General features: G+C 40.3%; 1 long non-coding RNA gene across 1 annotated transcript in view; it reads right to left on the bottom strand.

The window, feature by feature from the left end:
* Window positions 1-1,398: 1,398 nt before the first annotated feature.
* The window catches only part of LOC130185432 (uncharacterized), a 49,233-nt gene continuing 23,230 nt past the window's right edge, over window positions 1,399-27,401 (bottom strand). The window contains exon 4 of the long non-coding RNA XR_008830152.1: window positions 1,399-1,470. This is a non-coding gene — a long non-coding RNA (uncharacterized LOC130185432). The remainder of the gene's footprint in view (window positions 1,471-27,401) is intronic.

The following is a 27,401-nucleotide window of genomic DNA, read 5'->3' as shown; positions in this document are numbered from 1 at the left end:
TTTATTTTAAGAAACGTTTCCACGTGTCGTGTAAACAGAATGGACAAATAACTTATTTTCCAATTTCATTCGGAGGACTTGTTGTGCTGGAGAGACGCAGTAAAGACAGTGAGCTGGAGGTGAGTCAGATTTACCGGGGACTAAAAGTGTAAGTGATATTGTGGTACATTTTTAATTCATCATTCAGTTGAACTTTTCATTAACTCTCCGTCACCTTGTGTGTGTATTGTGACCCACAGAGGACAGGCCTTGATCAGGATGGCTGCAGAGTTCATGTGTTACGTTATGAAGAACGTGTTGTTCTACCCAGATAATATCTGCCTGAAAACACCTGAAAGTGGAATTTCTCCCGTCCAAGTTTCACCTGCTGCCCTATGAATTATGTCATGTTCTTACTGCATGTTCCTGAACAGTAGCTCACCTTCTTTTCTGTCATTTATAATTTTTTGAACAAGAATAGAAATATTCCTTAAAACAAGAGGATTCCAGCTCACCAGATCACTTTCTCAGTTTAATAAACCAACTAATGATCCACATCCGAAAGCCACACACCAATGCCCAGCTTTTATTACCTTTGACCTGAGCCACCACCTGACGATCCAATAACCAACCTGAGACCGATTGTCTTGAAACTAGCTTCGGCGGCAGCTTGAGCTTTTGCGAAGGCTCACATGAGATGAGATGCTCCGGCCTGTTTGTCAGTGCGCAATTTACAAAAACTGCACAGTGAATTGAATAAATTGCGGGGAATGTAATGAGCCGAAGAATCAAAGCATGTCGATGCACGCGGGCTTCGAGCTTCCCTGTTGTGTATAAAAAGCATGCATATCATTCTTTAACTGATCATTTCTCCCGGCTTCATTAAGTCCCTGGTGCACAAGTGGTCAGAATTGTAGAGGTGCCCCCAGCAGCTCGTCTCGGTATAGTTATTAGTATAGTTATTTATCAGCTGTATACAACCTTTTAGAAACTGAGATAAATGTAAAGCTTTATATATATATATATATATATATATATGTACGCGTGTGTGTGTATTATTTAAAGAGTAAAAACCTCTGTTGAGAACTTCTAACAAACACAGAATGGAAAGAAATTTCTTTGTCTCAACTAGACGCTCTCCTAAACGCTCAAGGACAGTGTGTGTGTGTGTGTGTGTGTGTGTGTGTGTGTGTGTGTGTGTGTGTGTGTGTGTGTGTGTGCGCCTGCGTGCGCGTGCACTCCTTCAGACCTCAAACAGAGCTAACCACTTCATTCCCACCGAGAGATATACAGTCACAAAGGGTCAAAGCCTTCTCAAGCTTTCAGATGATGGTGCTCTTTCACCATAAACGGACATCGCAGTAATGCAGCACAGATTGATTACTACGTATCGAAGACAAACAGCGTTACCTTGTGGGAGGCATTGTTTTTCTCCGGGCTGATGTTGATTAAAAAGTGTAGAAAAGGGAGGATCAATTTGCATCTGACAACCTGGAGGTAAGCAGAAAATGATAATGAAGGATTTAATTCAACCTCTGTGTACAGCAGAGGAAATAGATAAAGAGGGTAGGAAACAATGCTGTATAGAGCAGAGAGCTGAAATTGAAGTGCAATTGAAGTGCAAAGCAGTATTTCATATACTTGATACACTTTCATTATCTATACAGCAAGACAGACCCATCTGAGTGGGCATTATAATTTAGGTTTGCCTAAATAAGGAAGGTATAGCCACGCACACACACACACACGACACACACAGAAAGCCAAATCTGTGCCAACAGTGGGAAGTGCTGTAACAGTTTGCCAACAGGAGACACTCACGCTTTGGTGCATCTGGAAGGGTGCTAGCTAACGCCCATGACTTCCTATCCCATATAAGAATTGTGGATGACTTTGTTCGTCATTAGCCATTCGCACAAACCACAAGCTCTGCATGTGAGCCACTGCTTCTCCGTCTCCCACCGAGACCTCCTCTCTCTCCCGTGTCTCGACTCACACCTTCCTTCTCTCTCCTATCAAGCCCACACATAATGACACAGCGTGTGACCACATGACATGTCATCTGCCGATATATACCTCTGTTGTCACAGGCAGCAGGTGCTGATTACTAAGGATGTCACCCATTGTGCCCTGTGGTATCACACTAAGGTCTGTGATCATGATGAGCGCAGAATCTCACAGTGTGTGCTCGATCCAACTGGGTGATAGAGGAAAAGTTCGGAGGAAAAGACGACTAATTTGCAGGCTTTCTCACACTCTATATTGCAGGCTAATTGTTTGCCGTTAGGTCTGTCTGAACAGTGTGTGACATATTGTATGGAAAGTTTCTTAAGCTCTTGACATATTAAAAGCAAAAAGAGAGTCACACAAGAAAGTGGCACAGCTAATTTTATTTGTGCATCCTCCCAAAATAGGTGGTGCTGGAAGCTTGGTGGTGTGGTGACGACTTGCAGGTCTTGCAGCAGCTAACCCTGGTTGTGGTTCATTTTGTTACTGAGAAAAGTTTGATTGGCTTTGTTTCTCTCTCTACTGAAAATGGATAGATCATATGAAATTAGGATGGTGCAACAGTTTATATCCCATACAGAAATGGGTCTCAGACTTTTGGACCCTATCTTTTATAATATAAACATACTGTATATTGACAGGCTTTGGGATGGATATATATTTACATAAAATACAGTATGTCTGCAATATAAACATACATACATTAACATTTATGTTCAAATTTCCAATGGGCTTAATATAAGTTTAACTTGTATGTTTTTATTTCACATGTAAATACATTTCATATATGGAAATTCAATATATGTACATATTATATTTGCATATAGGGTGATAGCCTTCTCCATTTTGGACTGTCCGTTCTCTGTTTGCTCATTCTGTAACAATCCCAGTTTGTGATTAGTCAACAGCACAAATTCGAAAACCAATTTAATTGGTCTTCTTAGACAAATCAGCTGATTGCGGCAATTCATTACAATATTTTGCAGTAATGAATGTTTGTATTACCAAGTCCTGAGAGAAAATGAGATTTTCTAAGTTCACCAGTTGGATGTAGTTTGCACAAAATCCTGATCACAACTCTGGAACGATGATTGATTCCATCAAATTTTTTTTGGTTGCTGTAGTAGAATTAACTAGTAATGGTTTACACAATTAAGTGTATTCAGCTTTTCTTGAAAGAAGAAACTTTCTTTTTTTTTAGAAAAAATTAAAATAAGGAATTTGTGCGTGTCTTGATAATCGTGGTGAATGGCAGATCTAAGCAAGTGAAGCAGCAAAAAAATTAAAAAAAATACAGAGAAGAAGAATAGCAGAGACAGTCCTCTCATGTTTACACCTGGCATGCAAATGAAGACAGGGGCTCCTTTGGATTTGGATAATTTGGATAATGTTAAAAAAAAAAGTGGACAGATATCTTTCCCAGCAAGTGAATCTATTTGTCATTTAAAAACATATGTAAAGCAGACTCTTTGATTCTAACTTGCCTAATTGTTTTTTTATTTGTGTCTGCCACAAATTAGGACAAGACAGCGCAACACTCAATGTATTGTGACAGATGTTTTGGAACTATAAAATGAAGTGTACAATAGTTTTGTTTGTGCTGTGAGGCACAGCAGGTATGACGGCAAGGAGAAAAGGACAGACATAAATACCCTTGATGTGAAGCTGTGGCATATTTCTGGGTGTGACAAAAACTTTGTGCTGGAGCCAGTAAGTAAGGAAGTTGCATGACACCAGCAGGGGTACGCTGAGCACCATTGCACATACAGCAGCCGTTAGCCAGTGCAGTCGACTGTGGCGGGAAGCACAGAACTCTGCGGAGTGGTCTGATGAAGCTGTCCGTGCTATCGTCTGCTGTCACTGTAGAAAAGTGGGCGGTTGCTGTCCTTTTATAAGGGCAGCACCCCCAAGAGTTGAAGAGGCTCATCCTGATTGTCTGAGCATGTACCTGAGTGGCTATAAGCCAATAGAGGCCTGTTAGAGAGAGATGCTTGTGTAAAAATAGAAAATATAGATTTGACTTTTGGTTTTTCATCTCCTCTCTCCTTTCATCTCTCCTACCATCCTGTGCTGTGCTCCTCCGAGTCGATGATTGAAACCCAGTCATGTGAGTCTGAATCACTGATGTGCGGACGTCTAATCAGCAATGACATGTAAACACTGCCTTTTGTTTTGCAGCCATCGATGCTGAAAGTGTGTGTGGGTGTGTGTGTGTTCTCAGGTGTGTATGAAGTCCAACATCACTGCTCCGCATTGTGATACAGGCTCAGCCAATTGCAGTCCTTTTACTGAGTCCAACAGAGGCAGCCAGGTGTCATTACAAAAGCCACAGCCACAGCTGACGCCACGGCGCTGGTGTGTTTGTCCAAGCATCAAAGTGAGGTTTCGATACACAAAAGTCACGCGCAATCTACAAAAAAAAAAAAAAAGACATTACTCTTCCTTTTGTGGGCACTTGTAATGAGTCAGCCTCTGAGTTCAGGCGGAAGTTTCTTTTGAATGTGACTAAAGGGGCCATGTTACCAATTTTCAGCCTAGAATTTATAATTCTAATGCGATGAAGACACGGAAATCTGATATATAGAGTCCCATTGACTTCCGTGTCTGCCGAGGCTGCCAGCACCGCCTCTCCGCTGTCCTGCTAGCACACAAGGAAAAGTTTCTCCAGTTTACAATTAAGCATAAATTTAACCCAGATTTCAGGAAGACGATAATCTGTGTTAAGTTTTAATTTATTCACCTAAATGTAATCTAGTACTACATATATAAAAATGATGCCAGTGAGAGACAAACTGGGGGTAGTATTATTCATAAATAATTTAATTTAGTGGGTAACCTACAGTTCAAACATTGTGGAGCCTTTGTCAGCTGCTTCTTTGGACCAATTTTTTGTTAAATTTTAAATCTTGGCCGAAGTGCTGGAGCTCAAATCCCCAAACACGGACGCTACCACACTCTGACATCCACACAATTCTTATATTTTATTAAGTTTTTTTTTTTTTTTTTTTTATTTCAAGTGGCAGAGCTGTACATATTGAGCTTTATCACGGTTATTCGTGAGAGGAGAATGTATGTAGCGTTGCCTCATCAGCCGAGCAGACAGAAAACAAGAGACAGAAATAGAAGGCCAAGAGCAGGGGGGGCCCATTTTCATTTTAATCAGTCGGCTTGTTGGTTCAGTTGGCTATGAGCACTCTACAAACAAAACCAAATGGCAGCTCCTGGCACTGGCTGAGGCACAGAGACTTTGGGCAGAGAGATGAGAGAAGAAACATACAGAGAGGGAGTTTGGGAAATCAAGGTTTCATTAAACTGGCCAAACACAGTAAAACTCAGTGGTGATCAGCCACTCAAACGGAGGACCGCTGAAGACAGAAGACCGCCCAAAACCGGACGTTTCTCTGCTGTGAGCCTTACAGCGTCTGTGACAGTGGCTGAACATGCCCCAGGTTTTAAAGGAAGTGACAGGGTAGACAAAAAGAAAAGTGTTTTATTCCCCCGAATGAAGAACTCAGATAAAGCAGGTTCCTGACTGTCTATTTGAAATTGGTCCATATGGTCAATAAGAGGGGCGTAAGTGATCTATGAATGACATGTTAGGAGTCATAATGAAGATAAATGGAATCCTTCAAAGCTACTCATGTCTGATAACCTCCAGTATTGATAACAGCTTCATTACACCTCCTCCACAGCTCCTCATTTTAAATAGAGCCACAGGTCGTTCTTTACATGTGCAGGTGCTGAACTGAAGGCCGATGAAGTTCATAACGTAGACAAGTCGAGGGGGAAGTCCGTTTCAATCACCACGCTGTGATCTACTGAACGCGCGTGCGGGTCAAGTCACACGGCCATACGATTACATGTTAAACAATTAGGGAAAAAGCTTCCTCCGCACACGTGCTCAAGTGGGAAAACGCCAAGCTCCCCAGATGAAAGCAGCCTGACATATTAACCAGATTACTGTCTCACTTGAAGGCTGAAGACTCTGAAGCAGATAGAAGGTCTGATAGTCTGTATTCCCACATCATTCATCTCCCCAAATCTCCAAGACAAGGGAAGGTAGGTATGTTTTTGCAGGCATTAAGGAATAGCCAGAGGATATGCCTATAATTCACTATGGGCCTAAAAATAACATGGTATAGGATGTGTCCTAATGAAAGGAATGTTATAATGCAGCTCACAGAATTGAAATCTTCTGTGTAGCAAGTGGACAGAAAACCTATAGCTACATACTTTAGTCAGCAGCTCCTACAGTCCAGTTATTCTGGCATCCTGGCACGAGTTCAAGTCCGTCAGTGTAAAACATCAGCGTGTGACAAAAGTCAGGCCTTACTCACATGACATGTATTCCCAGATTTATAATTATGGGATTTCTTTTTCAATCCAACAATTATCACAGAGACATATGGTGAAATGACTCAAGCTACTTCATGATAATTTGATTCTTGCACACCTTTTATCATTTCTGCAAAAAAAAAAAAACAAACAAGCACATTAAAACCATCAGTTCTGTAGCAGCCGTGGGTTTATTTACATCATCCGCCATCCTATCAAAAGCACGATCTCACCCTAACCACACAGTGCCGCCGTCAGAATTGATCTCCCACCATGATAAACACTTTTAGACTTTGAACTCTTTGATAAGCAATAGTCTCTGAAATCTGATAGCCATTTACGTAACAGAAAACAAACAAAAAAAGAGGCAAATTGCTGGGACAGCTGCATAAAATCTCTGCTGATCAAGATGAATTTGAGGCAAAAACACGGATACTCCTCCACTGATTAGATAGCATTGTTTCCATGCTATAACATATCCTGCCAGCTGTTATGGCCAGTACCCAAAATTTTATCCATCTTTCCCAATACGTTTGACCGCTGCCTCTATAAACTAATAACCGTCATGCCCTGGATAAGCATATAACAAAGAAACGGTACACGCAAACAAAGCCCATAGCCTCTCAACTATCTTGATACTGTACTTGCTAACATAGCATCATGCTGTTCAAGCTGTTTCAAAGCTGCTGTTCTCAAGGTTCAAGGTTTTTTTTTTTTTTTTCAAAGACTTGAACACTTGGGGGTGAGGACAAACAACTGCATATACAGAAGAACAGGGATATGCTCCACTAAAAATAGATGGGAATAATACTTGTCTTGGTAAGTGCTTACATCTATTGAATTTTCATTTGAGGCCAAACAGAGCGGTTGGAAGGACCTTGAGTTTCTTGGTTTAGCAGAACTTGTTAAATTGACACACCTTTTCATGCTCCTGATAACTTTCATGTTCAATGAATGTAATGTTTGTACCGTTACAAAATGAATTCAACCAAATAAGTTTGAAAAGCGTGACCATTGTCACATGTTCCTAGTAAAAATAATAATAAAAATAATAGAATATATCATATAAATATCAAACCAAATAACAAAAATGTTGCGAAGCTTCTGCGTGCTGAAATATTTGACAGACGAAGACACTGATAGTTGCTGTGTTTTATCATTAAAATAAGCAATGTGATAATAAAATCATAAAATGCAAAACAAATATTTTAAAGTATTCTACAATAGGTGGTGCAGACCCAGAATTTACAAGTGAAATGCTTAAACACATAAATCAGCTCTTCATCCATCCTTTCTTAAGTTATTTATTTATCAGGGTCGCAGCATTTCTTTGTAAAATGTCAAATATCTAAAGGCAAACATAACTCAACCAGCACTGTTTTGATCCTCAAACTTGTTTTCTTTCTTCTCTTGTGTCGCATTCAATTTTTGTAAAAAATGAAAAGAAAAAAAAGTAAAGACTACAATTTAATAAATCTTCCTGAGGCTACAACTGCACTCCCAGAGTAAACTCTCCACTGTCTAACACAACTTTTTACTGACTTGACACTTTGAAGGGAGCTGAGTTGATAGAGGATGGGAGAGGCTCTGGGCTGAGGCACAGACAGACAGTTGACGGACACTTCTTAACCCCTCAGGGACTCGCTGTATTTGTCTACTTCAGCCTGTTGTACAAGTCATTGCTTTTTAATCTTGAAGTCAGACCTAATGTGGTTTCCTTCAATCACATCTTAGCAGTGATATCAGCCTAATATGTTTTCACACATGAACACATTGGTAATATATACTGCACATGATGAGTTTGAACGAGAGGGATCCAGAAGCAGATATGGTCATTAATAGACATATAGTACGCATCCTGTTTATTTGTTATGCTGTGAAAAGATTGTATATTGCATCTCTCATTATGACTTAATGTTGTAATGTGTGCCCACTCCCATCATGCCTCTTATAGTGAGTTATAAACTCAAGACTAAACCTCCTATTATACAAACACATGTGTACATCATGTGGTGCTAAGTTGCTGCTATCCATTCAAACACAATGAGCTAGCAGGGATAGAAAGAGGTAGACAGAGCAGTAGATGAAAAAATGTATTATTAAATGACAAGTGTAGTATTGAGTGCAGCCATATTACTCTATTATGCATCAAAATATTCTCTATGCCACAGCTGACAGAGTTCAGCTGGTTAGGGAACAGTTCAGTTCATAAGATCCTCTATAATCTTTTATTTGCCTTCTGCAGCTCTAGCACTGGAAAGTGGAAAGTAACTAATTTAGACATTATATTGTCTTCAACTTTCATGCGCCGATACGTCATTTCATTATTTCTACTTTGTGAGATGTTACAGTTGTTCCTGGTAACATTTATCTCATTTTGGGAACAGATTTTGAGATATGATCTATATTATTTCTTATATTCTAATATCACATGACTTCAAAAAGTGAAAACCTGTATTTGTATATTTTCCCCAGAAGTGAAGATAATGTGTGTCTACACTGTTTGAAGTGAAACATCGGTTTACCTACAGTATACTGTAAATCAAATTCCATACAATGTTTGTTGCAAAGGCAATAAAATGAATCCAAAACAACAGCATGCGCTCAGGGACCAACATCAGCTGTATTTCTGTCACCCATGTAAGATAAGCATTGATAAGTGTGGACAGTTCAGAGACACAAAGTCCATATTTTATGTATCATCTGTCATCAATAGCCTCTTCATGTATAAAATATATTTTCATCGTCCTCATTAAGCAGCTGTTTATGGGAATGCTACTGTTCAAACATGGATTTTCCCTTTAATATCTATCAAATGTCCACTTGCCTCTTGTATTAAGTTGTAACTGTGCTACAAGGAAAAACAAAGACTGAGCTGAATTTGTCATTTAACTAAAACATGGGATTAGCGGTGAGCTAAGATGTCTCAAGGTGTTTGAGCCTTTCCAAGCCAAGAACAGCATGGCCTTTGCACTCTCAATTAGCAGCCGTTTCATAAATTAATCTGAGAAATCCAGCAGTGTTGGACCACTTAATGTAGGCCACTGCCGGCTCACTGCGCACACACTCTCTCACACAATATTAGCCTTGGTGTGTATTCCTCAAGTCTTAAAAGAGCATGCAGAAGGAGCAGCTATATATGCCTGCGTCATCATCAAATGAACTTCGGTGTATTGTATATGGTTAGATTTCTTAAATACTGACATTTGTGGCCCTGAGCATAGAGGGTACTTGGAAGACAAGCCCTGAATAAATGTCAAACTCTTAACATTTTCTTGGCATTACCCACTGACCCATAGAGAAGCCCCTCTTCCAAACATTTCCCTGTAATGTAGTGCTCAGCCCTTCGCAGGAGGTGCCTTTAGAGAGCGAGACTGTTAACATGCTGCAATGAACATCAAATTCCTTTTAGAGAGCTAAAAACTTCCAATGGTCCCATAAAGACCTGTCCTTTTTTAATGACCATCTGAATCCATCTCTACGTATTAGTTTCACAGGGAATACATGGTGAGTAAATCGAGCCCAGTGTAGGAAACAGCTAAACATGGAGCTCAAATCATTTTCTTGCAGAGTTTCTTCAAGCCAAAGTGTGAAGGGCTTTGGCTAATGAGTTTAGTGAGGGTGTGAAACGTGTATCCTCCTCCAACGAAAAAGGGCAGGACCGGGCCCAGCATCTGTAGAATCTGCCTCGAGATCCAAGCAGCAACCTTATGTTTTTATTTATGTAAGTTCACCAATTAAGGATTTCTCTCGTAAAAGACAGCGAAAGCCTGCACATGTCTCCTCCGCCTTATCTTCTTGTTGTTAGAGTGGCAGATTGGCACAATTACTAACAGCAGCAGGTTTGTAAGTTGGCTTAATTAAGATGTGGAAATGGCCGTGGCGGGTAAGGAGGGATTTACACCAGCACACATTCCTCCTCAGCCAATAAGCCCTCTTTGCTCTGACAGCCAGCCAAGAAGAAACACAGTATGGTTTGTAGTCTATGTGAAATTATATTTTTCCTTGTCAATATCACAGTACATATAACCAAACTGACCTGGCTTTTAGGGCTTTTATACTCCAGACTGCAGGCATCCCTTACAGTGATTACAGATATATATATATATATATATACACATACATACATACATACATACAAGTTGTGTCACATTAAAGATTTCTTTAGAATGAAAAAAGTTTCTTCAGCGTGGGCCAAGTATGATTCTCCTACTGTAAATCTGTACCATAAGACTGGAGAGGCAAATAAGCTAATTCTTAGCTCAATCTCCAAGGCAACAAAAGTCAGCAGTAACAGCAATGTTTTCACTGTCTACCGCCACAGACAAAACAGTCATGGAAAATGTGTGTGTGCAATGCTCGCTAATCTATCATCAAGCAGCAGTGTCTCAAATCTGTTACTGTAGGTTGCTCTTGAACAGCATGGATGAATTTCATCACTGTGACCGAGCAGGGTAATGTGGGTGCTTGACAGCAAGTACAGCAACCAATAATCAAAGGGAAGTCAACACTGCAGACTACAGACTGACACTGTTGTAAATATAGCTGGTGTGTAGGTGGTCAAAACTGCTCGCAAATGAATAACAAGCACAGACATGACCCGAGAGAATCACACACAGGATGAGGGTACTGCAGCATGGAACATGGTACTGTAACGGCGCCCGGCTCTTGTCTGTCACTGCATGTACTGTAAGGGCATGTTCGAACAACACTACATGTGAAGGCTCTGGAAAAGAAGGAAAAATAGGAAACAAAGCGGGGGGGGGGGGGGGGGGGGGGGGGGGGGGGGGCTTTGTGGGCAATGGCATCACTCAACCATTTAATTGGATGGGACTGACATTTGCAGAGCAGGGTGTCGTAGCATTCGTGTCAGTGCGGAGGTACAACTTGCTGCCACACGCATGCATCATGCACCACTGACTCAGGAGGCGCCGTTTTCTTCCTCCAAAAGGAAAAGTCACAGGCACACTCTGCGGGGTCAAACACATATGCTCACACGTTTCAGTTAATGGGCGACTCGTGGAGACATCAAGAGGCAACTCTGATAAAAATCAATAAGCGTGATCAATCAACCCTACATATTTTCACCCACTGCCGTTTGGAGACATTGTTGACTACCAACGTCACACAAATGTCACAAGGCCCATTAATCAAATCAAATAGATATTTAAGTGCCCTTGACTTATCTGCTGTATCATCCTGTAATTAGAGTCCTTGTATTCAAGATGAGAGGGAGCAAACGCCAAATGCTCCTACGGTCTGTGCCTCGATTACTCTTATCAATCAGACCAGCTCATACCATAAAAGACTGGCACGTTTAAGATAACACTCAGCTCCATTATTTAAAAAGGCACACACGCTTCCTATGGCAGTGATGTGTAATCAGGAAAACTGATATGCATGAACAATATTCATTTCTGCCGCTTGACATACACAACAAAGAGGGAAACAGGAAAACTACAGGTGATGGTGACTAAGAAAAAACAAGAATGATGAACAGGTATGTTTTCAAAAGTAAAAAAAAAGTGCTTGTAATTAATTGTTGTATACTAGCAGCATGGTGTTCAGTCAAGAATACTCATTATGCCTTAGGTTCGGCTCTTATGTTGCTCTCTATGAAGATAACTGTGAGACAATTTGTATTCTTGATGTACGACTTCCTGTCAAAAAGTGTAAACAGATCATTAAATGAGGACGTGAATGCAATCCAACACTGCCAAAAAAGTGTTTAATATATAATTCTATCCCAATATAAGATTTACAAATTTTGCAGGACCTGTTGTTGCGTAAAGACCGTTTTAACCCATTAAAAATAAAATTGAATAAAGCTATAAAAAACGTACTTAAATAAAATACAGTGAACCTAACAGAACACATCCCATTGGTGTTTTTAATTCCATGTTACCATCTTAAGAGAATCAGCATCAACCAGTGGATTAGTGTTTCAAGTAACCATAATCAAAAATCAATTAACAGCCGGTCGAGTTAAATCCAGGTAACAACTCCCCCATGGCTACTGTTATTCTCATCACCTCTAGAAAAACTAACAGAAATAGAGAGAGACTTAAGGGGAGAGGGAGAGGGAGAGAGAGAGGGAGAGGGAGGCAGCCACCACAGAGACGGAGACACACATAGCAACACGACACACTGTGAAACAGTGTTAAATATATAATGACATTTATGTGTTGTCCATGAATATGAGATGACCCCATTTTTTCATGTGTAATTTACTGAAAGAAAATACTGTCATATGGTTGACTGTGAGATAACACACACAGACGCGTGATGTGAGAGAAAACTGAATGCCTAGTGTATACTTTTCACCTTCCTTCACTCAAAGACCGCTGAGCCCCCCGTTCTCTCTCACACAGCACTAGTCTTAATAGACTTCATATTTCAATGAATGAACAGATCAGATTCTATTTGCCTGTTTACATGTCACAATATTTCATTATTATAATATAAATCAGGGTTTAAAGGGTTGAACCATGAAACACAATATAATTATTTAAAGTCCATCCTGTCAACTCTCCAATAAAGACATGAAATTCCCCTCCTCTCCCCCAAAATTTGTCTTTAAGTAAATCTTCAAGAATAATTTCCTGACAGGTGTGGATTAGACTTTTTGGGCACACTAGAGGCGTGGCTCTGTGGACTGCAATTTTAGTCTGTCTTAAATATTTCTACAACTATGGGATGGATCGCAAGGGAATTTTGTGCAGACAATCATGGTCTCCAGTAGATGAACCCTAATGACTTTGGTGATCCACTGACTTTTTCTCCAGCCAGTCCTCCAACCTAACTGACCATATACTGGTCGCTTGTTCTCTGATACAGCCCGCTGGCAGTTGTACCAGACCTTCATTGTCATGGTTACAATAATAAATTCACAGTTAAGGTTGTGGATTCCTCCTTTGCCCGGCTCACAATTACTACAGTATTACAATGTAACCATGGTTACACAGGCCTTGTTTTTTTTTTTACAGAGGGAGATTTTTTTATCTTTTAGGAAAATGTCTTGACAACCATCAGATATATTGTCTTTTGTCTTTTTTTACAGATGTTCATGGTTTCCAGACGATGAATCCTTATGACTTTACCTCTATAGCACCACCATGATGTTGACATTAGTGGCTTTGGTTTATGACTGAGCACTTTCTAAACTGACTAACTGACACACCTATTAGCTGCTTAGTGCTAATTAGTGAATGTTAGCATGCTTAAACACACAAAGCATTGCTGTGCCAAAGCCTAGATTCTGATTAATGACTTAATTTCTCGGAATTATTAGTAAATCCCCTTCAGTGTGTGCCTGCGACACAATGGTAATCCCGGGTGACAACCTTGGAGATGTCAACTTTTCAGGTAGTAAGACACACAGCTGTGTTTTAGCTGGATGATAAGATATATTGTGACACTATTAAAAGACTTTTCATAGGATTTTCTACGCCGATCAGGTTGAAGACTGATCTCATGGTCATAAAGGACTGTGAACCTTTATCCAGTTTAAAAGTGCTTTAATCACCAAAATTGGACCCACAACGTTTTCATACCAGTTACTGTAATTAGGAATTTGTGAGTTATGTCTTTTGTGTGTGTATGTGTGTGTATGTGTGTGTATGTGTGTGTGTGTGTGTGTGTGTGTGTGTGTGTGTTTGCAGCTGCTTGACTGTCTCAGGCTGTGTGATTACATAAAGTCTGCACACCAGCTGTAACCGACATCGCTTTATGCCGGGATCTAATAAAGCCAAGCTCATAGGCTCAGTGTGTTTCCTCTAGCATGCAGTGTACCAGGGTGTGTATAATACCTTCTGTACAAACACCAAATGCTTCTCCTTCCTCCCTGATCCCAAATCACCTCGACTTAACTTCCAAGCTCGGAAAAAAGTTAGCCTCGTGAGAGCTTGTTGGCAACACGGAGAGACGAGAGGGGAGGCCATGAGCGACAGTGACGACAAAGTGCACCCACTTCCACTGTCTCCCCGACGTCGGTAGCCAGGATTTTTAAAATACCATGAGTCCATGCATCCCAGAAATTCAGTGCATGCAAATTTAATTCTTAAGTTAATTCTACTCCCGAGCTGCAAAAAGGCCGAAAAGCAGTCACAGGGCTTTCTCGAGACTGATAACATTGTGCTGGGTAAATACTTTTCTATTCTTGTTTTATTTTGTTAGGCAAAAATTAGTCAGTTCAAAGATATGAGCAGCTTTCAAACAGGACCTCTGCAGTGTTTACCAAGCTAAATTCAGGACTTTCTAATACCTTTTTAGAATGAAATGCAAATTAAAGCTTTTCATGGTTATACAATTCAAAGAATGACAGAAAATTTTAAATGCCTGCAATGAATTAGTTGAGTATTACCCATCTGTATACAATTATAATTCCTGGTAATATAATCAATCAATAAATCTGACCAAAATTGACACTATGAGTCAATGAGTTCGCTATCTTAATTACTGCAGTTGGCCGTAGCAACAGTGTTTAGCCACAGGTCTGATCAAACACTTCACATCACACCACTTTCATTTGTAGTTTTTTTTTCTTCATCTGCCAACAGCCTGCAACCACATACAAAAAAAACCTATAACTAATATTACTGCCTACAGTGGGCAAGAAAAAATATTCAAGTAAATTAAATGTAAGTGATTTTAATAACCTCAAAGGACTTTTCAAGACCTGCAGATACCCTGTTCAGTGGTAGAATATTAACTCTCAAAGGCTTAAAATGCTTAGGACATGACCTTACTGAAGATTCATCAGTCAGTCCCATCCATCTTCAAACAGTATAGCTCTCTAAAAAACTGAGAAAACACTTGTCAGTTTTCATGTCATCCTATATGGGCACGCTCCTTCCATCCTTTACTCCCATTGCCCCTCCTTTCCTCCGCTCCTCCTCCAGGCCAAACATCTAAGCAGGTGGAGATGATCCTGTTGAGGGATGACAGACAGCCTGTCCCGTTCAAGCAACCGGCCCCCTGTCAAAGTGGTGCTCTGCTCATTATATGTAATGAGGCATAACCCACAGTAGTGTTGAGAAGAGGACCGTATTAAGGATAACACAGACTAGTGGATGTTAGGGAGCTGTCATAAGTGAAGGTGTGCACTGCATGCACACTATTCATGCACATTATTCAATATAAACAAGGCAATCTCTTCAATGGAAAAATATGCATCATCATACAGAGAAAAAAACATTCTTCCCTCAGTAGTGACAGAAGAAACCCAGAGGGAATAGAGAAAAAAGCAAATGAATTGCACATCTATTGTAACCGAACAGGCCAAGTGGAAGATATGGGAGTTCCATGATTTATAAATAAAGATGTGTACTTTCTCACTTCCTAAATGGAAGGCCTGAAGACAGCCAGGAAAAGTAATGAAGGCAAGAGGGAGGGGGTGAGAGTGCTACAAACGTTTATCCCTTCGTAAACATGGAGTTTCACTCAGCTCACACATGTGGAATTGCTTCTCTGGTCAGTCAAGATGCACTGATGGAGGTAAACCAAAGTGACATCACTGCTACATCTGTGACAGCTCAACATTCTCCTCCATCTCTTTTTCCCCGTCCTCTCTCTGCCGTTTTTCTGTCTCAGTCCTCTCAAGGGCACCTTGCCACTGTGAATAGAGACATTGGTATTGTTCTCTCTCCCTCCTGCCTCCCCCCTGTCTCTCCCTCACATCCTCTCTCACCCCCATATCGTGTTGTGTCCTCACTGATTATCAATGCAACACCTCTAATAAGAACCATCAGCCCACCGCTTTCCCGCCCTCTCACACCCACTTCATTTACACGGGGAGTGAGAATCAAAGGCAGCGAGTAATTTGGGATAAAAAGAAGATGGATGTGTGAACAACATGCTCAAGAGCCCTGCTACAGACAGTAGATGAAGAGGAGAGCACCTTTGGGTTAGGGACTTGCTGGAGCCGTGTGCTATCTCCATCTTCATTCAGCAAACATCACCTTAAAGGATGGTGTTGTTACCTCTTCAGGCAGTGGTAGATTTTGATATAAAGGCTTTGCTTCTACAAAATGGGCAATTCCCAGCACCAATTATCAACAGCGCAGAAGAAATGAGAACAAGTTGTAGGTGCTACATTAGCATGACTATCAGAAAATCATTATTTGGTGTCTTCAGCAGGAGGATGGCAACACTGTGGATGAAATAATAAACCACAGGGAAAAAGCTGGGAAATCCTACTGGCTGTAAAGCAGAATATAACAGATTCAGAGCCAAATGGAGATTTTATTTCATTTTATTACAACATGATTAAGACCTACATCTGTTTTCTTTCACCTGGAGTCACAATGAAGCGAGATTACCACATGAGCTAACACATAAACCAGGTGGACAATAATGACAAACAACGTTTTCTCTCCTCACTGTCGATGGGAAGACGGGAGGGTTCCAGCCGTTTCTCAGCACAGAGCTGATCCCAGAAATGACATGCCATGACGGCTCAGTGTCACCCTTTGTGTGACTATTTTTAACACAGGATGGCAAGTGGTGAGAAACACTGAAGCGATCTCCTCCTACTGCCATCAGCATTTGAAAATATAAAAAAGAAAAAAAAACTTGCCCCAGTGGCAACTAATCTCTTATCGTCAGTGTGAACACATCAGTACGCACGTTGCTGATAAATATGCAGTGACAGCTATCAAGAAATATCTGAATAACTGCACTCTTTCTTCTTTTAAAAAAATCAATATCCCATTGTTCCACTGCCTGCAATGTTTATATACAGTATACACTGTATATACCAATCAATTATTTTCATACCAAATCAATCATAACACGTGACAGGAATTCTTTGGTCTCCAAGCCTGTGGAGCCACCGTTAAATCCAGCTTCATAAGCTATCAATGAAGAATAGCATAATGACTAGACAAGTGGGAAAACCTCTCAGTAGCTCATCCATAAGCCCAGGGACAGTGTCTTCTCAACATATGAGCCGCCCGCACAGAGAAAAGTAGCTGAATAACACAGCTGACATCAAGGATGGGTATACACATGGCATTTTCTCCCTTCTCAAGGCGACACTTCAATGTATGCACATGTAAAATAGGTTGTGCCATGTATAAACCCAGCCAGCTGGAAGGAAGCAGCGGAAATAAATAATACACTTCTAAAATGAAGGTTATCATAAATAGAACAACTGCAGTTGTTGCGGCTGGTCTGCCGTGATGGGTCTTGCGGTGAAAAGTGCATCCCCCACAAGGCCCTGTGACATGGACAACTGCTGAAGGGCTGTCCCCAACAATCACGTCTTCCTACAAAAGGCCCGGGCCTAGGAACTGAATAACACAAAGGGCAACAGCCTAAAAATAATTACCAAGCCTGTAGAGATTCCCCACTAAATTTACGAGCCATGAATGATCATCATCAAGATTTCCCACAAAACAGATATACGATTTGAAAGGGATAATGTTGAAATAAAAGACACATATCAAAATTTGATCTCACACAATGTTTGTTCTCCAATCAAGCAATGGCCTCATCTTGATTAGAAATATTGTTTTGGAGCCACTCAAACAAGCACAAAGTAGCTCAAAAAACTACTGTATCTCTGCAATGGGCACACATACATATACACACACACACACACACACACACACACACATACACACACACACACACACACACACACACACACACACACATACACACACACACACACACACACACACACACACACACACACACACTACATCCCTCTTCTATAACCTACCCTCCTGTGTTTGCCCATGGACACTTATCATCGATGCACACAACATCTTTTCCTGCATCCCCATCGATCCCCTTATTGAAACAAGCCTCATTTGCAGTCTCCTTCTTGACATTTTTTCCTCTCCTGTCTCTTTCTTTTCCAAACTCTGACAGGCTGTGCAGATTTTGGCAGTTTGCTGTGCTCCCCTAATCCTTCGCCAGACTTTCCTCCTTCACAAATATACAAAGATTTCAGAAAAAATGCAGTCAGACATCAGATGGCCACAAAGACATTCCAGCTTGTGATATACAGTTTTTAAAATTGCAAAAAAAAAAAAAAAATATCAGTTACTTTATTTATTATTTAGAAAAGTGATGGAGAAGTTCATTATTTCCTGTATATTCATGGGAGGGGATTATAATAGTTATGGTCATTTACCAAATAAAGCATGTTTTTCTTCTTGGTTTCACGAGTGGATTTAATTGTTAATATAGTATAAAGAGTCTGTGTTGTTCCACCATTACAGTTACTTGTAATGTCATATAGGCTACCAACTATCCATTCACTGTCCATTAATATCCAATATTAATGGACATTTGACAGCCAACATTTCTTTGACTACTACTATGATGTGTGTTTTCAATTTTTAAAGAACACTATCTCAAAGTCAACTAGAAGTTTTAGTATTTTGAGTTAACTCAGGCTCAAAACATGAATAAACTTAAAGGGGATCTCGACTGATTTTACTCATCAGAGTCTCCTTCCAGGTCTTTGGGACTGCTACTGCAAATGTTGCATGAAGCCTCATGAAGTCTCCAGAGGCAGTGCTGTGCATGAACGCATTCAATGAACGGCGTTCTTTGAACACGTTCACGTTTTTTGTGAACGCTGAACTGGACGAATCAGTTTACAAATGATGAACGTGAACATGACGCCGCTCACGTTTTACAACAGTTGTACAGCATGCCGCGTTACATCTCCACAGACACAGCCCAGCAAATTAAAAAAAATGAACTATGAAAAGTAACTAGTTCATTTTCATCTGTATGAACTGAAATTTCAACTAGTTCTTTTTAAGTGTGAACTAGCACAACACTGCCCAGAGGGAGCTGCGTGAAGTCTGATAAATTTCCTCAAGTGATGTCACCTGAGTCATCAATTGGGTTTGCAAACTGCAAGTTTGGAAATCTGGGGGTGAGGAGCTGGAAACAAGTCAGCTCACCAGACCTCTGTAGCCTCTGCTAGAGGCTGACAGCTCGAGGCTACACAAGGTGCTACTAGCGTAATACGTAAAACTCTGATGTAACTGTTGGCGGTTTACTTGCATTTCGGGTAATGTAGGCACCAGGTTTTGACAAGGAAGAAGAATACATGGAATAAAAAAGATGACGTCTCCAGTTCTGCTATATCAATTCTGATCATTTTTTAAAAACTGTCAGTTATGAGTTCGACATCAGAGTGCAACGCTAAAATCTGTTTCAAAAATTTGCTTCAGCTGTTTCAGATGTTATAAAGAAGCACAAGAAAAATGATGATGCACAAAGCATCTACTTTTCTGAACTATCTGGAATATAGTTCTAGACATGGTGACATTTTTGGTCACTTGGGGACAGTGGAAACAAGCTGTGGACACACCACTGATATATTACCAACTTTCAATTTGATAAGGTGAACTTTTAAACAAACAATTTATCTTTTACACATCCACCACATGAAAATCCAACATTCACTCTGCTTTTAGCTCTGTGTTTGGTCTCCATTAACTCCTGCTAAATGCTCCACTGTGTTCACAGGCTTGTGGTTAAGTTTGTCTGTTTGCAGCTGAGCAGGTAGTTAACAGTTGGTTTTTAGACATTTTCCGCTGACAACACTTGTCTGATTGAGCTGAAAAAGATGCTACAAGAGAGGAGCCAGAAAACCAAAACAATGAGCTGAAATATAGACATAGAGTCAAGTGTAGCTGCAGAGCCACTTTGAACACAAAGTTGCAGGATAATGAAACATATTTTGATACTGTGTATAAGCAGAGCAAACAGGCAAATAGTATGTTTGACTAAATAACAAATGGATAAATTCAAAAAGGTAAACTCTCTCCCTATTTGAAATCTTAAATTACAGCACTTTGGATTCTGTAAAAGAGGAGGCACTGGAGAAAGCACTAATCTGCAAGCTGACACACATTGTCTAGCATCCGTAAGTCCTACTGCTAAGTCAACCAAGATATTTCCTCTGGGGATAAAAGGGTTTTTTTTCCCTCTCTCTCTCTCTCTTCCTTTTTTTTTTTTTTTGGACAATCTCACAAACTCAGAACAGCAATGTCCTCCCTTTTCCTTTTCCTCATTGCCTTCACTCTAATCCAGAAAATGCATATTCAGCCAGAGGAAACAAAAGGGGCAGAAAAAGAAAGACCAAGAGAGTGAGTGTGAGAGTTTGCAGGGGAAAGAGAGACTGAGAAAGAGAGGAGAGTGGGTCCTGCATCTCAAGCCCTCCAGAGATCAATTGTACAAACTTCTCCACGAGTGCTCTCGCTTGCCCCTGTACACTCTGAACTAGCCAAATCAATGCTGAGGCATGAGTGTTGGCGTGTTCGTGTTCGCGTGTGTGTGTGTGTGTGTGTGTGTGTGTGTGTGTGTGTGTGTGTGTTGTGTGTGTGTGTGTGTGTGTGTGTTTGCGTGTGCACGTGCACGTGCATGTTATTTAGACAGGAGAGAGAGCACAGGAGGACAACTACGAGGGTGGAAGAGAAGGAGAGAGAGAAAAAAATGAAGGGAATAAGAGAGGCAGCAGTAAACGATAAGAAATTCCTCAGATCAGATATTCTTAAATGTCACCGAGCTGAAGTGTCTCTTGACAGTGTCGTGTAGAATATAAAGGCATCTTGGCAGTGGGGACGGCTCTCATTGCATGCAGTGCTGTGTTTCACACTGGGTATTGCTCTTTAACATGCCTGCCTACACACACACACACACACACACACACACACACACACACACACACACACACACACACACACACACACACACACACACACACACAACACACACACACACACACACACACAATCCATACATCAGAATCATGATTGTCATCAAACTCCTGAGTGGAGCCTCAAACAATATTAACATTTAAACATATCTGTCGCATTCATCTCTGCATCTACTGTATTCTTACTGTGAAGGCGACTCATTTTCTGTATCCTCCCAGTCACTTATAACACTTTAGTTTTAGTGATCTAACTCTTACAAGTTAGTAATGATGAGGGGATCATTTACTTTGTGCTGTGCCTGTCTAGCATCCCCCCCCACACTGAATATTTAAGGAAATGACAAATTTCAAGATTTGGCTGCCGTATTTGATTTATGTCACATTTTTGGATCTGTAGCCTAAGGAAATGTATTCAGTTAACCATTTGATCATCTTTATTTCTAATCCTCTCCTATGTGTATATGTTTTTGTTGTTGTTTTACACTCACTCTACACGAGGGATGAATATATTATGCTCTTCTTTGTGATCCTTACAACTTTTTCACTGGAGAAAGCAGACGATAGAGCAGAGTGTCTCCTTTATTAAGGCCCCTCACACTGGGTCTTAGTGGGAGATTTTGGCTTCACGCCTCCCTGCCACGGTTTCAGTAAATCGGCTTTCTGTGGCCATGACAGTCATTAGCCTTGCCCCTGGCAGTAATCCTCTAGTTTCTGTCTCTAATAGAAGCAGGAAGGGTTGGTAGCATTCACTCTGTTGCCGCTTCTGCTGCTGGGCCCCGTAGGGGACCTACAGGCTGTCCAAAGCCAAATCCTGATGCACCTCCTGCTCTGTGGTGCAAAGCAACACCTAAAAACACCACAGACCTCATTCACACTTGTCTTAACTTGTTGTTAAGACAAGTTCTGAACAAAGATACCAATGAACAATGGTGGAAAGTAACCACGTAAACTTACTCAAGTGCTGGACTTCAGTAGATCTATTTCATACTATTTCTACTCCACTACATTCCATAGGGAAATACTGTACTTCTTATTCTGTAACATTTAATTGAGAGATATGCTACTCTTTACTTTACAGATTGAGATTTTATGTAAAAAGTATAAAATAATAAAATACAACACATTGTTAAAAGATTTTTTCCAACCATATGGCTTGTGATCCCTCAAAATTATAATTTATATTTATAATTTTTTTATATAGTAATTCTAAATTTTTATTTAAATAACTGTTTGAGGCCCAACCAACAGAGGGGAAATTATCAATTATTTCACAAAAAAGAGAAAATATTAGAAGTCAGACAAAAACATAAATTAAGTTTTTGTAGCACAATTTTTTGTTCTTCTTCTTCATCAACTCATGACCCATAATTTAGAAACTACTGGACAAAAACTGTATATGAAGTATACAAACTAATTCCATCCTACCAGCTACAATGGTCACATGCTGCTTACACATTGTTGCATCAATTTTAAAAAGCTAATACTGTCATATATAATAGTCTATCAGTCACAGGGGCTGTACTTTTACTTTTGAAATTGTAATTGTTCTTCTTGTTAAACTGTAAACTGTACTTTTACTTAAACAAGCTATTGTTAAATTTGCTATTGCTACATAGCCAACGTTAGCATTAACAGCTGTTTACCTACCAGTTTGGAGGAAACATTGTGAGTTGAACATCAAACTTCATTCATTTACTAAAGAGGTGTATCCAGTGGTGGAAAGCAACCCTCATGTTTTGCTTCTATTTCTATCACTTTTTGTTCTACTGAAGTTAGCATGCTAACCAGCAAGCCCCGGGTCAGTTGACCCGTCTCGTCGTTTTCCGATACCGAGTCACTGAAGCATCCAGGCTGCCCTAGGGAAGTAGCGCTGCTCAGAGGGTGTATTATAACCTCCTTCATTGTAAAGGCAATTATGCCCGAAGCTCTTGGCAAGTGACCACCACTCACTCCCGGAAAGAAACCACATTCGGTGGCAGAGAAATCTTACAAATACACACTTTAAGTAAGATTTTAGTGCATATTATTCATAATAGTGTTTTTACATTTGGTGCTCTAACCTAAGTAAAAGAACTGAGTACTTCCTTTACCACTGCTTATGGAAAACTAAAAAACTAAAATAACCAGTCAGACATCTTAGAAAACTAATGGAAAAAAAAATGAAAAATGGAAAGCACCACTAGTTGACAAATGACAGATCATTTTACAATGTACGCAGTAAATTGACAAAAACGGATGCTGCCCATGCTGTAACATTAGAAGCAAAACTTTGATGAAATCAAGAAAGAGTCTGACCTCAAGTTAGAACAAAGGGAATTTTGACAAGAACTCAGAGCTAGCGGTTGTTTATTAGCTGCAGATGTAAGAGAGAGCACCGGTTGAGGGAATAAAAGAAGAGACTGTCATCGTCAGAGTCAGACACTGGTTTAATTTAAGCAGCATATCCATCACAGCTCAGACCTAAGGCAATGTACGGATGGTGTTGATTTGAATTGTAACACATGACAGGACCTTTCTTGTCTGCACTGTCCAAGTAAGTCCACCAGCTGTCCATGAAACCCACGGTACACTCGGTGACAAGAGTGCAAATTGCACGCAAGAGAGGGGTCCAGGAGTGGGTCAGGGCTGTCATCAGCCATGCGATCAGGTCATAATTTCCCAAGATATATGTAAACCTATCAGCTGGTAGAGCCTGGTTACTTTAAATGCCATAACTTATATATTTCTGTATATTCTCTATCAGCTTCTTACTAAAAGTAATGAGATCCTGTATGAACACATTAATTTCTACCAATGGTTTATCAGTTTGGGTTATTTCACATAAGAATTTACAGTATTTCCTTTGAGTTTGAGCTCTTCCAGCTGAACGATGAACTGACATTTGTTATAAAACTCTGCAAAGCCGAAGGGAACAGAAGATCATCGTTATAATCAGAGGCACACCTTGTGAACAGGCAAGGCAGGCAACTGCTTGGGGCCCCAGGGTGTTAGAGGGCCCATGAGGGGTGACAAACTTTACTCCACAGCAGTCTCAAAATGCGGCTCCCTCCAGCTTAAACAACCAATGGATGATTTGCAATGAAATCTCAGAAGTTGTGTTGCCAACTATTTTCAGTAAAGCTGCACATAAAATACAAGATTTTTTTTTTTTTTAATAAATTGTAAACATTCAAATAAAATAAACTGACAGTAATTATCTGGCTTTATAATGTAGGCATTTGCAATGTGACAACATTGAAGTTATTTAGTTATTTATTTAAGTTTTTACTGTTCTTTGTATCTATATTTTGAAAATTGTACAAACGTTAACATTTGGATTTAAAAAATGTTAAGATTTCATTCATGTCAGACTATTTATTACATAATTGTGAATTCTGATTGGAGGGGCCCCCTTCCGTTTTTCTGCCTAGGACACCAACATACTCCAAATTTGCCTCCAGTTATAATTGTTATAAAAATATGAATTGTAGCTACTTTAATGTTATTGAGAAACACCTCAGATGTTGAAGTCACATTTTCAAGGCCTTTAACCTTCATTCAGTCAGTGGATAATAGATAGTGTCCTCTATCTTCAGCTTTACCAGTACCAAGTCACATGATGCCATGCTGCTCTCCCACTGCCAAATCATGGCATCTGCCTGGCCAGCAGGAAGCCACATTTAGCAAGTATAAGTCGATGTCACAGAATGAATGCATCTTCATACTCAGTATTACTGTTTGCACCTTAAAGAGGCCAAGATTCAAAGAGAGCGTGTTAAAGAACAGGTGTACTGTCATACGTGACCTTTGACTCTTTTTGATTTGTGACTGTTCTTCTGCAGAATATGGGAATATGATATATTATGGTGCCACCTTCATAATACCATCTACCACATTTGGGAGTGTGCGGCTGATGGATGGCTACGATTTGCGGCCCACACACACATCTCTCTCTGGACTGTCCGGGAAGAGGAGAGCAGACAGCAGCAGGACATGCAGAGGGACAGCTGTGAAGCTTTCGATCCTTTCCTGGCAAATTTCAGTCTAAAGCACAACATAAGCGATTCTTCACTTTATTCAGCTCCTAAAGAATCTGTCCTTCTCTCCTCAAGGCCACTCTTGTTCACAGTATATACACAATTTTCAGCTCTGAATGCAGTTGCTTTCTTTGATGAATCGGTTAAATGTGTGTACCTAAATAAACAGAGATCCATAAGAGCTTGTTCATATTGCTTTAACAGTGAAGGTGAATATCAGAAGCCTCACAAATCGACTGATATCGAAATTCAAGTGACTGAAGGTCATTTCAACTTAAAAATGCAGAAGTGCAAAATGAAAGAAAAAAAATTGTTCTTTGTTGACTTTTCAAAGTGCAAAGGAAGGTATTACAGGACAGGGCATGTGATTTAAGCTGGGCATTTTAATAGTACTCTCATACACTGAGTCAACTCACACAACACATGTTAATCTGCCTTTATGTTCACACTGTACAGATCAACTGAGCGACCATGACATGGGTGCTCGCACCGAGCGTAAGCATGAGGCCCACAAATGGTTTTGTCCACTGACAAATTAAAGTTTATTGAAACAAGATGACCACATCCGCAACAATGTTCGCAATGGAAGATATAGTTAGATAATATGGTCTGCGTGTTCTGCAGAGAAGTGAAGACTCGGAAGACTACAGTAAGCCACAACATTTAAATTACTACTCCAATAATATTAGGACAGGCTCACTACAGGTTATATTAGATCTTTTGACAGCAGCCACGAGGGAAATCAGACTGTGGAACTGTCCAGAGTGCTAGACAGACAACCAAAATATCTGCCATGCCAGAAAACCCCGACATCCCAAAGCCAGATCGTTGATCATTCAGGCAATTAATCAGGCATCGTTACCTCCCTTAAACTGCACATCAAATGACAACCGATCTGGCATCATTACTCTGGTTTAATCCAAGCAGCGTTAGTGCAGCTTTACAGGCTAATAAAAGGTGTACTCAACAGCAAATCAAGGAAACAGATCAAATGACTTCTTGCTAGCTAACGGCAATATGGAGACAACAAAAAATCTGATAGAACATGTCTTGTCTGGTCCCTCATTTCCATTACGATTGAAAGGTTTCTGCAGCATATTGGCAGGAGCAGGATCACAATGCACACTATTACCTTCGATAACGTGACGATGCATGAGATTTCCACTTTTTGGCTCACGAGTCTTTAACAAGTATGCATGAACATGCATTCAGTGTTTGTGTGTACTGTGATATTTATTAGCAAATCGGAACATCTGTGCCTTTCCAGCTGCTTTTGACATTTCCCCTGTGTGACATGTTCAGCTGATAGACCACAACAAGCGCATGTTCCCGTTTTATCCCCCAATTTGATTACACAAAGCCTTTAACTGTCAAGATGCTCATCCTGCCCTTTAAGCAATGAAAGACGAGTACAGAACCTTTATTTTGAAAAGAGATTCTGTGTGGGTAGACTACAGTCAAACAGATTGCGACTGATACTCGCACACACACTCCCCCATCCCCACTGCTTGAGTCTTTAGTCCATTCATTAATTCATTTACTTGTTCATTTGATTGTTTGTTTGCTCCTTTGTTCTTGCTGGCTCATTTGTTCTTTGGTTTGTTCGTTCATTGGTTCCCTGTTTGTTTTAATGTTAATCCATTCATCTGTTTATCTGTCACACGTCCTGAAACAACACTGATCACATTTTAATGAAACTTGACGAAATGACTGTGATGCATCTGGGCTCTGTGTCTCGGCCATAGAATCGGCCTCAATCTCAGCCCGCTAGAATTGCAAGTCAAAATGAGCATAGATTTTTGTAATTTATAGGCCCAGTGGGACATCATTTGTTGAGAATGACACATCTACTGTTGAAATGTTTGTTTGTCACTGCATATAACTGTCTGCCCTTCTTGGTCTGTGTTATCAAATTGAATCTTTCTTTCTGTCCTTCTTTCTTCCTTATTCACTGTCATATGTGAAAGGGGTTTCTGGAGAGGGGTCACACTTTCTTTTTTCATTCCTCACTGTCTTTGTTCCTCTTTTCTTTATGACTGAACTGTTTCTATTTCCTTGTGTGGGCTCTATGAGAGATAAGTCTTTGAGGTTTGTAAGGAAGTCTTTGTTGTATGTGCTGAATGCCACAGACCTGACATTATTGAACACTCTCCGGGCAAGAACAGGACATACAGAGCTTCAGGCAACACCGCATGTGAACACAGACACATAGACACTGAAACTAGGGAGAAAAGGAGCTCCAGAGAGGTGACCGGGGCAAGGACAAAGTGGGGCTGTACCGAGCATCAGAGAAAGTGGGATTCTTGGATAAAAGAGCGAGCATATGACAGGAGCCACAAGAGCTCACCTCTCACCCTGTGGGCTTTGACAGCCCA

The sequence above is a fragment of the Seriola aureovittata genome, chromosome 17 (assembly GCF_021018895.1).
Source record: "Seriola aureovittata isolate HTS-2021-v1 ecotype China chromosome 17, ASM2101889v1, whole genome shotgun sequence".
Classification (NCBI taxonomy): domain Eukaryota; kingdom Metazoa; phylum Chordata; class Actinopteri; order Carangiformes; family Carangidae; genus Seriola; species Seriola aureovittata.
Note: the sequence above shows the minus strand (reverse complement) of the source record. Positions and strands in the feature narration are given on the sequence as shown.